Source organism: Mustela lutreola, chromosome 4 (genome assembly GCF_030435805.1).
Source record: "Mustela lutreola isolate mMusLut2 chromosome 4, mMusLut2.pri, whole genome shotgun sequence".
Classification (NCBI taxonomy): Eukaryota; Metazoa; Chordata; class Mammalia; order Carnivora; family Mustelidae; genus Mustela; species Mustela lutreola.
In genome coordinates this window covers 111,634,178-111,647,106 of record NC_081293.1, presented here as the reverse complement: position 1 = coordinate 111,647,106, position 12,929 = coordinate 111,634,178, and the positions used below count along the sequence as shown (strand labels likewise).

General features: G+C 40.8%; 1 protein-coding gene across 20 annotated transcripts in view; it reads right to left on the bottom strand.

The window, feature by feature from the left end:
* Positions 1-12,929, bottom strand: part of NRCAM (neuronal cell adhesion molecule) — a 267,419-nt gene that overhangs the window by 138,682 nt on the left and 115,808 nt on the right. The window contains exon 3 of one of the 20 annotated variants that reach the window (XM_059170771.1): positions 12,001-12,051. The exons of the other annotated variants lie outside the window; for them this stretch is intronic. The gene's annotated coding sequence lies outside the window, so the exon portion shown is untranslated. The remainder of the gene's footprint in view (positions 1-12,000; positions 12,052-12,929) is intronic. 20 annotated transcript variants of the gene reach the window in all.

Here is a 12,929-nt window from a genome sequence, read left to right as displayed (position 1 = left end):
TGGAACTCAAGACCAAAGCCTCGGCTAATAATATGTTGTTATTTTGTCTTGCTTTGTCAATGTCCCCACTATGAGTATCTCCTTTGGGAAGCTCAAAGACAGAGCAGAATGTAGCATTTCTGGGTTACTGGCCAAAACACACCTCCATCCTTCAATTCCAAATAATCAAGGTAAGGCAAATTTGCAACTCAAAAAGGTAGGCTGCCCCTTCCTTTTTTTTTTTTTTAAAGATTCCATCCTCTTATTTGACAGAGATCACAAGTAGGCAGAGAGGCAGGCAGAGAGAGAGGAGGAAGCAGGCTCCCTGCTAAGCAGAGAGCCCGATGCAGGACTCGATCCCAGGACCCTGAGATCATGACCTGAGCCAAAGGCAGAGGCTTTAACCAACCCACTGAGCCACACAGGTGCCCCCTGCCCCTTCCTTCTTAAAGTCTCTTCTAAGACAAGTTTTTGCATGTGGCAAGATCCACAGAAACCGACAGTGGTCCAGTTTGCAGAGCCAAGCCCGAAGAGTATCTTCACCCCAACTCTCTTGGTGCCCTCACTGTGTCTGTGGTGTCTACACCACATCCCTACAGAGCTACCACTGAACATCTCCATCACAGGTAGCTGGAGACTACAGCTAAATGTTGAGAAGAGGATCAACTCAAGACACACAACAACAGAGTTAATTTCTCCATAAGTTTTACCTGGAAGACAAAGAGAACTCACATTTGTGGGCTACTACCAAGTCCCAGACCCGGTGTATGCATGGCAGATGACACACTCTGTAAATACCATTATCGCTTTGACAGAGAGGCAGAAACTAAAGCATGGAGAGGTCTAGTAAATGACCTTACTCGCACAACTCCCAAATATTACATCTGGATTGTAATTAGCTTCTGCTTGAATCCAAAAACATGTGCCTCTCCTACCTCCTCCCATGGCTTTTGACAGAAGCCAGGATGAACTTGGAGAGGGGGTGCTACTGAGATTTACGGGGAGGGGAGCGGAAGAGAAAGCTTATGGAAGGAATGGCCAGACTGATGGGAAGCGCGAAGGTCGCCAAGTGCGACCTTCTAAGAGTAGGAAGGTCGGGGAGGCAGGAGGGTGGGCCACAGGGCTGAAATCTGCAGGGAGAACACGTGCAAATGTGGGACCTCAGCGGTTATCAGCGGGATGCCCCCAAAGTCCCAGTGGGTGCCACCACCTCCCACGGACCACAGTTTCCAAGTGTCAGCAACACTGACTGCCCTCTCATTCCTCTGCCTTTCTGCCAAGCATACCCTTTACTAATAATGCTTCATGGAAGATGCAGGTCTGAAAATCCTACGGGACATGGTGTGGAAGAAGATGTTCTCAAACATAACTTTTTTAAAAAATTTAAATTTAATTAATTAATATATAATATAATAATGTATATAATATAATAATGTAATAATATATAATAATTATATTTTAATAATATAATATAAAATTATATAATTATATATTATATATAATAATACATAATAATGATGATGTAATAATAATATAATATAATAATTATTATTCGTTTCAGGGTGCAGGTCTGTGACTCATCAGTCTTCTATAACACCCAGTGCTCATTACAACACATGTCCTCCTCAATGTCCATCCCCCCGTTACCCCATCCCTCCACCTCCTCCCCTCCCCCACTGCACTTGAACTTTAAAGAGACGTCAAAGGAATGTGATTCTTTTTGAATCGTTTTTAGTATCATTCAATTCAGGGCAAAATGCCCTGAAAAGAATACTCATGTAATTTTGTGTAGGTGTGGTTTCCCACAGACATTGTGTGGGAAAACTATTTTATCTTTTTTTTTTTTTTTTAAAGATTTTATTTATTTATTTGACAGAGAGAAATTACAAGTACATTGAGAGGCAGGCAGAGAGAGAGAGAAGGAAGCAGGCTCACCCGATGCAGGACTCGATCCCAGGACCCTGAGATCATGACCTGAGCCGAAGGCAGCGGCTTAACCCACTGAGCCACCCAGGCGCCCCAAAACTATTTTATCTTTGCTTATATATATTATTGACAGCACAAGATCTCATTTTTAACTTTCTTGTGACTATTGAAACGCCAACCCTTTGCAAAGACCACCAAAAGACTATGTATTAATTGTATTACCATGTCAGCAATTATCCCAAACATTTCTAGGGAATGAATTTTCGTTACATTCATTACTCTTGATTTGACAACTGTGTCAATGGGCTTTCATCACTCTGACAGAACAAGGTAATACATCATTGCTAAAGATTATTTTCCTAATAACAAAGTAACAACTCAAATTTTTTTAACCAAAATACAATCAACTTATCCTATTAAACCAAACCAGTCCTACGTCAAAAGGTCAAGATGAGCTCTGATGTAATTTAAAAGTAGCCTTCAGGGCGCCTGGGTGGCTCAGTGGGTTAAGCCACAGCCTTCGGCTCAGGTCATGATCTCAGGGTCCTGGGATCGAGTCCCGCATCGGGCTCTCTGCTTGGCAGGGAGCCTGCTTTCTCCTCTCTCTCTGCCTGCCTCTCCGTCTACTTGTGATTTCTCTCTGTCAAATAAATAAATAAAATCTTAAAAAAAAAAAATAAAATAAAAGTAGCCTTCAGAAAAGATAAATAACATCTAGGTTAAAAAAAAAAAAGATTTACATATATATATACCTATATATTTGTATGTATATATATGAAGAAACCCAAAGGCCATGGTACACATGGTAATTCAATGGTGCATAAGTATGATACTAAAGAAAATTCAATAATTCAAGAAAGTGAATGCTTGTCTTAGGCACTCATGGAAAAATAACATAATGAATTTTGTAATCGCTCCAAAGGAAATCGAACTATTAACTGGCATGAATTTTTTTGCAGGATTTGATTATGTTTTGTTTTGGGCTAGTTTGGTTGAAAATGAGAACCTATAACATTCAATGCAATTGAACAACTGTTATTGCAAACACTACGAGGTAAAAAGTAAAGCAAGCAAAAACACTCAAAACCTCATTTGGTTTATACTGTCAGGCACAACTGTGAGGACATTAAAAATGCTAATATTAGTCTTCGGTTTCTTCGAGGTAGATTTCTAAAAGCTGGCTTTATTGGAGATATGGCAATGGGCAGATTACATTAAAATATCAAGCATTTGACCCCTTAAGGCAATTCTGTTCTCAACAGTGACAATTTAATTTCCTGTTTACAGTCTTAAAGAAGCTGAGAAATACTTTTTAGAACATCAGTTTTGAAAACCTTAACAATATATACATACACTTGTACTATTTCATGTGTACGTAGCATGTGAAATTGTGCTTTTAGTGGTATGAAAGGATAGTAATTTACAAACTTATTTTTCATCTTGGTCTTAACAAAACTTGAGCATCAGAATCCTGGACTAGCCCCCAAACTCTTCTTTTTTTTCTCTTAACTTCCTGCCTTTGATGTGATCCTTGGACTGAATTTGGGGTCCATTCATACTTATTAACTGGCGAGAAAAGGATAAACAAACACCCCTATTAAAATTGGCATTTCTCTTTGGTTTCTCTGGGCATGCCTGTCATCCAGCAGCCTAATTCAGCTTGGCAGGGCAGAAAGCCAAAACCATCTTGAAACCCAGTTCTCATCATTTCAGCAACCTATGAAATAAAATACATTCCAAAAAGCAGAGAGTATGGCCCAGAATAAAGCAGGTTCAACTAGTACCTCTGGGAGCGGGATGGCCCCCAGACTGCCACCTCCCCCACCGCCTGACTGGCTGGGGATCCAGCAACACTGGGTCCTAACGTCCAGCCCCAAGTTTGGCATCAAGTACAGCCAACTCTTTCAAGACTAGTAATGTTGCTGGGACTTGGGACCAACTCTGGGGCCTCTTAAATGTCAGGGACCCCTTCTGATAGGAACTTGGCAGGTAAACCAATGTGTCATGCTTGACCTTCCAGAGAAGGGAAACCATTGATCCCTTGATAAATCAAATTAAAGAGATTGAAGACCGGCCGCCCTCAGAAGCTGAAGACTATTTCAAGTGACATTATCATCTGCTACCTTGTAGACTGGGGCGTACATCCGATTGTGAGCAAATGACATTCATCTACGGCCTGCTGGATACATGCCATCTTACTTGCTGTCTGTCCGGGCCCTGGCAATCAGGCTGTCACATACACTGCTGGACAACACACACATGGCAGGACAGCCATGGTACGTTTCACAGTTTACGAGGAGCAACTATGGTAACCATAAATAGAAACCCAGAACTCCAGTGGCCGTCATGGCTGGCTGTCTACGGACGTGCCATGCACCCTCTCTGTTGTGCAAAGTGGCCACGGGGAAGGAGACCCACCCCTGTCCAGGCTCTACATTTCCAGCTCCTCTTGAACCTAGGTGAGACCGTGAGATGTAAAGGAGCCTCCTTGCCCACATGTTCAAGAAGTCTGCGTCTTCCCTACCCCTCATCTCTCTACTCCTCCTGGATGCCGATACACAGTGTGATTTTGGAAGTCACTCGGCATGGCCTTTGTCAACATAGTTCTCTCAAGGGTGACAGGGAGAGATCCTTCCATCCACACAAATGATCTACATGACCGGCAGTGGACTGCTACCTAAATTGGAAAGGTTCTAACTCAGTGACGTTTCTACCATTTGGGGGTTTGCTAGGTCTGCATATGGTGAATGTAACAGAATGTAACAGAAAACTTCAGTTAAATCTATCCCTCATTGGTCCTTTTTCTGTGTCTATAATAGAAAAGAAACAGATTTAGTTTTAAAATATTCGTGTATCCTGGGCGCCTGGGTGGCTCAGTCAGTTAAGTTATCTGCCTTCACCTCAGGTCATGTTCCCGGGATCCTGGGATCGAGTCCCACATCAGGCTCCCTGCTGAGTGGGGTGTCAGATTCTCCATCTCCCTCTGCCCTCCCCCTGCTTGTGCTCTCTCTCATTCTCTCTCACTCTTTCTCTATCAAATATTAAATAAAATCTCTTTTAAAATTCTTTAAAAATAAAATAACTACTAGTGTATCCAGGGGCACCATGGTGGCTTAGTTGGCTGAGGTCTGACTCTTGATCTCAGCTCAGGTCTTGACCTCAGGATTGTGAGTTCAAGTCCCACATTAGGCTCTATGCTGGGCATGGAGTCTACTTTAAAACAAACAAACAAACAAACAAAGAACAAAAAAAACCCACTAAAATATTAGAGTATTCAGAAACTATTAAACAGATCCTATTTGACACAATTAAAATAGCAGTATTTATTTTGTTGGGGGAAGAAAAAGCTTAAAGGAGGCTAGTAAAACTGTCAATGACTAAATAAAAGTGGTTGAGAAAACTTCACTAAATCCAACCAAACAAGTACAGAAGATTCACTTGATGGTATATAACATAACACTGTACCTAGACCATCGGGAAGGTTGAACATAGTTTTTGAGAGACTCCGATTCAGTAGGTGTAGATGGCACCTAGAAATCCACGTTCTTATTAGGGTAGCCCAGGGGGGCTCTGAAGCAGCTGCGCATGTGCCACAGGATCAGCAATGTGGTAACGAAGGTCTCTAGGGTGGTGCCTGGGTGGCTCAGTCGGTTAAGGGTCTGCCTTCGGCTCAGGTTGTGATCTCAGGGTCCTGGGATCGAATTCCGCATTAGGCTCCCTGCTCAGCGGGGAGCTGCTTCTCCCTCTCCCTGCTTGTGCTCTCTCTGTCCCTATCTCTCAAATAAATAAATAAAATCTAAAAAAAAGAAGAAGAAGAAGAAGAAATACACCACATTGTGAGGTCATCAGATTTGCTTCCCAGAAGAAAGTAAACCTGGGTAAGTTTCCTATCCAAAAAGTGGAAAACATCCCTAAATATTACAGAGCTCTGGGCATCTAGGCAAGTATGACATGATCCCAATCCTTAAGCAGCTCCCAGTCTCAGGAGAGTGACTGTGTACCCGTGGGTACCCGTGTGTGCACATGTGTGTGTGTCTCTCTGCAGAGGACCTGGTGATGAGGAGAAGGAGGAAGAAAAGACGCTGTCTGGGTTTGAACTAGGGAGATGGGGCCCCATCCGTGGGTGTGCAGAGGTTCCCCAGTGTGGCTCCTGGTAGTACACTATTCTCCCTGAGCATCCTGGTTACAGAACAGTCTCTAGACGTTGTTCCCACTAACAAGGTATACAGAGTGAAACAGGGAAAGGGGAGGCACCCACCCTATTCAAGAAGGAAAAGCACTTTATGTTTGCCTATTTTACATACCGAGCCTCCATGTAATGTGCCGGGAAGAAAAGATTCTAAGGCAAACAAAGACGTTTTAGCAAACTGTATGGCCATATGGGGAGTTACTGTTTAGTGAGTTATTTCAGTCTGGGATGATGAAAAAGTTCTGGAGATGGATGAGATTAATGATCACGTAACAATGCCAGTGGCCTTAGGACCACTGCACACTTGAAGATGGTTAACATAGTAAATTTTATGCTATATATATTTTGCCACAATTAAGAAAAAAACATGACTGTAGACTTCCTCCTAACTCTGTAAGTCAACAAATGCAATAGGATATTTGCAGGAAAAGAAATTAACCTAAACCTACACTCTCTCATCAATACTTCCTACGTCCCTGAAAAAGTCAAGATAACTTGAATTCAATCAACAAATTTTTCATGAGAATGACCATGGCCCAGGCACTGTTCTAGGCACAGAAGACACAGTAGTGAACAGAAGAGGAACAAATCCTGCCCTCAGACAGCATTTACTTATTCATCCCCTCATACACTTAACAAATATTAATTAAACATCTGTCACTTGCCAAGCTCTATGCTGGGCACCAGAAATACCACAGTGAGAAAACAGAAATGAAAACATCAGCAAACCAGACTCTTCTTTGACCTCATGGAGCTTACAGTTGACTAGAGGAGACAGATACGAATCTAAAATACTCACATTGAAAAGTCATCAAAGCAGATAGGTGTGGAGCTCCCAACAGTGTGGTGGTGGGAACTGGCTTGGTCAAGGTCTTTCTGAAGGGAATGATGACTGAGCTGAGATCTGATGGATGGGTTGGGCGGCAACAGTGTGGTTGAAGCAGAGCAGAGGAAAGGGGGGGTGTGTGGCCCCAACGAGGCTAGAGAAACAGGTGGAGGCTCAGTGGCCACACAGAGCTCTGTGGATCTCTCAGTCTCTTGTTTTAAGGGCCATTGGAAGCCACTGATGTACTATAACAAGGCCTGGGGTGGGAGACAAATGATCTGAACAAAAATAATACCGACTTAGCTACTCTAACAATTTAAGAATACCCAATTGAAAATGAGGGCAAAGGACTCTGAGTGAATTCCGGTTGAGTTATGACAATAAGTGAAAGTCGGGGCACCTGGGTGGTGCAGTCAGTTGGGCACCATGATCACAGGGTCCTGGGATGGAGTCCGGCTTGGGCTCTATGCTCAGTAGGGAGCCTGCTTCTCCCTCTCCCTCTTTCCCTCCCCCAGCTCGTGCTCCCTCTCTCTCCTATCTCAAATAAATAAAATAGAATCTCTTAAAAACTTAAAAAAAAAATAGGTGAAAGTCTTTGAAGCTCTCAGATGAAAGACAATATTTAACATATCAAAGATTTATCATGATCAGATAAGATAGTATAAACAGCATGTCAATTTTTAATTTTTTATTGTAAATCAAAGTGTAGTCTCTTAAGATTCTATTATAAAAATCTACTAATGAATCTGAATATGATTAAAAGAGAATCACCAGAATTTGCAAGACTAGTAAATTAAGTTGTCCACACTGTTTAAAGTAGAAACTTTGGGGAATAAAAAGAACTGCTGAACTATTTGATCAAAGGAATGAAGTACATTAAACTTCACAAAATATGATTTCTTAGGCATCTTTCATTAAGACATAAGGTTACAAAAAGATCTGTAACTAAATGGTGCACTAATTTGATTAATATTTAAGAACTTGAACAAAGAATCAAATACATATCATTTCTTCCTTTAAAATATGGTTATTGATGCTAATATATATCTGTTGAAGGGGGAAAAATTCAGATCTGTATAGTGCTGTGTGCTAAGAGCAGATGCATAAAGTAATAACAAAAACACCTTTTACATACCATCAAGTTAGCCACAGGCTCACTATTCTAATTTATCCAGATTTATCATTCAACAAGTAAGTGAGACATTTCCGCATTCCAAATTCTGGATGAAAATAGGAGTAGGACACATCAAGCTTCTCTGTAGTGGGTTAATCTGACCTCTGAACAATATAATACATTCAAGACTATCTCTCAAAGTTCAGAAAAGGTGTATGGACTTGACCCATATAATTTGCACAATTCTCCTTTTCACCAGATTGTCATTTATACAATTCACCTCTGTCAATTTGTTGTTCTGCTTAAATTATCTTAAGAATGCAATGTGAGAACCAGAAGAAAGCTCCCAAGGTTGCTTTAGCTACATTTTATTATAAACTACTAAAGCCCTCCAGGATTTATAGGTCCTGGGAACCCAGGCTGATTTACAGAGGTCTCTACCATTGCTTTTTGAGATTTAGCCTTACAAAGGTCTTCATTTTAAAGTTTAATCTGGCTTGGTTTAAAACCTAATAATTATTGTTCTATCAATGTACACTTTGGCCTGAACAAATTTAGTATACTTGGGTACAAAAACGTTCATAAATGTCACGTGCAAAATTCTTCTGATGTTGAAAGCGGTGTTTTAGATGTCCAATGAAACTGCCCATTAGTACAGAAACTGTAGTTTGTATTCCTAGCAGATGCCACAAATGACAAGTCAGATTGTAGAGAAAGGGATAAAAATGCAGTAAGTCAGATTTAGTAAAAAGAATGAATACATTTACCATATAAAGGAAGGGAAATCTTTTTTAAAAAAATTATAAGTATAATTTGCATTTTCATTGTTGGCACCAAACAAATCTCACTAGAAATATAAAATGAGAAGTCAGGAAAACTTTCAAACATTTGGATAAAGACTAGATATCTCCTCCTCCTCTTCTTCTTCTTCTTCTTCTTTACTATCAGTTTTCTAAGTTGCTAATTCATTCTTTCAAAATTCTCTTTTAGATCCTCTAAGTTTTTCAGTCTCTTCTCGACACAGACATGAACTCACAAGTAGATCCCACACTTTGATTTCTCCCCACAGCTTCCTAAGTAGCTGCCATGCTCCCTGAACTCAATTTGACGTCTTTTCATAACACTGCTCTGGAAGGAAGAAGGAATGAGCCCAACTGAATCAAAATAAAGTAACTACACCTATGTTGTAGCTTCGGTGCTGTTGGTTCTGTGGTCCCCATACTTGTCACTGACTGGTACCCCCGGTATCCTAAGAAGGTTCTGTCTTCACTTCTTAGTTGTCTATACAAGCACTGATTTTCAATTTCACTTGTGTTGGCTTTTTGAACCAGAAGGAACTTTATGAGCACAGAAAAGAAAAAATCAAAAAGCATAGAAAGTCAAACAGGGTTGAAAGGATAAACCTACCATTACAGATCTCTCCATAGTGGTATCTGAGTAGAGTGGCCCATTCCTGGTCAATCCCAAGATGGTGTTGGGAGTCTCAGGTCTTTCAGTCGCCTAGATTAGTGTCCCAACTTGAGAACTGGACACGCTGGTGTTATGGAAATCTGGAATGCTATTAGTTCTAGGTCACTAACTAAAGTTAAGTCCAAATATGAAGCCATCCATTTAAAAAGAGATTGTCTTTAATGCAACATGACTTGTATTAAATGAACCATTATTTCTAAATAAAGCAATCAAGTTATGAATTCAATAGCTGACCAGGTGACATTTAGGCAAATGACTTCCTGTCTCTGTACAAAATGGGGTTAATAATAATCCTGACCTATCTCTTAAGGTCTCGGGGGCGGGGTGGGGGAACAATTCATTTAGGAATTGTCTAAGTGCTGTATAAATGTTTCTGGTGTTATGAGAGCTTGGTTTTATTGTCACTGGAACGCCACCATCATAAAAAGGAATTGAGAGGTTTAGTCAGAGGTGAATTAACAAAGCTAGGTCTATGCTAATACAAGTACCCTCTGACCCTGGATCACTGAGCTTGAAAAATCACACAGATCGAAATGGAAATGAAGTTTGCATTTTCAGAGACACAGAGTTTTTGTTAATTTATTTCCTATTCAACTCCTTTGCTTTGAAAATCATTACTTTGGAAGCAAAACAACCATTCTCAATTCCCACCTCCTTTTTGTTTTCATTATTCATTGCTATTCCCAGGACCATTTGAATTTAAGCATGACACTGGAGGCATCCAAGGCCTTTCTTTCTCAATCAACTATGTGGCACACCCAGGAAACATGCCTGTCAGGAGGCATGGGTCGTGTAGACAGCACACTTTTCTCATTTTAAGTTTTCTTTTTTTAAAACTGTGTGATTCCCCAGACATTCATGACTTTTAGAGGAAGTACGTTCTCTCTCCCTAATTAAATTTCCATGATTCACTCATTTACTTATTGGACAAATAGTTATTGAGTATCTAGTATGGGAGTACCAGGCACTGTCCTAGGCGCCAGAGGTAGTGGTGATGTCGCTTATGTCCTGGGGATGAAGACTAATAGTAAGCAAAATAAATGAGTAAAGGAACACAACATGTTAGAATGAAAAGATGAAGTGTGGTGAGAGCACGGAAGGGCAGAGATGGAGAGGGCAGCAATTTTAAATATGATGGTCCCAGAAAAGCCTCCTGAGCAGCTGTGATTTCAGGAAAGACTTGAAGGACGTGAGAGTGAGAGTCATTGGAGAAGGGCTCTGCAGACAAGGTGAGGGTTCCAGGCAAATGCAAATGGCTCTTGTGGGAAAAAGAGGAGGCTACCTTAGTCTTTTCAACCAGCTTAGAAACATTCCTGGCAACCTCAGGACCAGCTTAGGTAAAGGAGGCACATGTAACGAGAGAGATCTTGGATTATGGCCTTCTGGGCCCATGGCATCTTCTCTAGGTTCGTGGGAGTACCCTTGCTTTTTTAGCTGCGTCTTGCTATTTGTGGAACAAATAAGAACAAAATTTTTTATTCTATAAATGAAGTGATACATGACTGTTATTAACGGGTTATTAGCGTAAATAATGTCTCTCTCTTGTCCTGATTTTGGGTGACTTAAAAAAAAAAATACCTCTTAACATTTAGAAAAAAATTTTTTTTTCCTGAGCTTGAGGTCCTACAGTGGGGCTCGGGTTCCTCGGAACACTTGCACTGCCCCCTCTCTCATCTCCTTCGGGGCTTTATGCACATGTCATCTCCTCAATAACTGGAGCCACCTTCTGTGGCTAGTGGCTACGCTCTCTAAATGTCAACATACACCCAACTCCCACCCCCTTTCCCTGCCTTATCCTCCCCCGTAGGCCTAGTCCCCATCCAACATATCGCATATTTTATTAATTTATTTTATGTGTCCTCTCATGCATGAGAACCTAGGCTCCATGAGGACAGAAATTCTGTCTGCTTTGTTCATGTCACCTACCCTGTGCCAGAAAAACGCCTAACACACAGAGGACATCAATAAATATCTAATAAATTAATGAATTCCACAGTGGTCACATAATAATGTCAACATGAGATGTTACAGTCAAAGATCAATTTTGGCTAGCACATGCATAGGAAATATTTTTGGAAAGATGTATGAGACTGCTAACAGTATTAAATTTGAGGGGGAGAAATTTACAACTGATTTCACAACTGTATGTACTACTCATATCTTTAGATCATTAGAATTGTTTTTAATCACCCAGAGATGTCTGGGTGATGGGAATGATAAGACACAGTAAATGCTTTTTATAATCTTTGATAGTTAAAAAAAACCAACAACTAATAAATGTCCATTTAAAAGTAGTTAAGCGCATACATGTGTTAAAATCTATGCACAAACCTATGCAATGTGTTGGATGATACATGCAAAGTTAATACAAAAAGATAACACATCTAATAACTTCTACTTTTGGAGTGCTCAAAGATCTCATATCCAACAGGGTGAACAGATCTGGCTTGAGTGGTGCATTGGTACCAGAGACATCTATGGCTCACAAAGACTTACCAGCAAGCAGGACACTCTGACAGCTGAAGAAGGAGACAGAGAAGAGTGTTCCTGAAAAAGGAGACAGAGAAGAGTGTTCCTTCAACTTCCTTTTTTTTTTTTTTTTTAAGATTTTTTATTTATTTAAGAGAGCAAAGAGTGGAGTGAGGGACAGAGGGAGAAGCAGGCTCCCCATTCAGGACTCCAGAACCACGAACTAAGTCAAAGGCAGGTGCCCAACCGACTGAGCCACCCGGGTACTCCCTTACAACTTTATTTACACCAAAGATATGGTAGCAAGGATTCCAGTTGCGTCCAAGCCTTGAAAAGAATTTCAGTTTTCCTTTGAATTTCAAGGGCAAGCAATCGTTATACAATACAGTCTCCAATGAGAGTTTCTGAAGGAAATGAAAGAAACCATGAAAACCAGAGCAGTCAGAAATGTCAGAGAGAAGGGGGTTGACAAAGAGCAGAATTAAACTACAAGAGGGCAGCTATTTGCAGAGTGAGAAAATCCGGAACAGAAAGAGGTCAGTCATGGCCGGTGAATGGGACTCGTTAGCCCCAGAAATCAATGTTACTGTCCCTCTTACCTCAGGTAAGCATGAGAATGAGGCCATCTGTGATATGAAGGGAAGACTTACAGACTTGATAGTTCATCTTCTGGAAATGGATGGAAATATCAAGTTTGGGAAAGGTGCCCTACAGTCCTATGGTAACGAAAAGTGACCAGTAGTAAGGAAGCATGGCAAATTTCTTGAAAGCAACCAGGGGCAAGGGAAAGAAGCAAAAAAAGGGATGGAGACTTGTTTTGACAGAGAGAAAGAAAGGAAGCATGAGCCCCTGAATTATGTTCCCTACCCCACAATTTTCTTAGGATCATTCTATGATTTGGGATCTTTTCTCTCTTTTCTCTCACTCTCTTGATTACTCCACTTTCCAATCGAGAG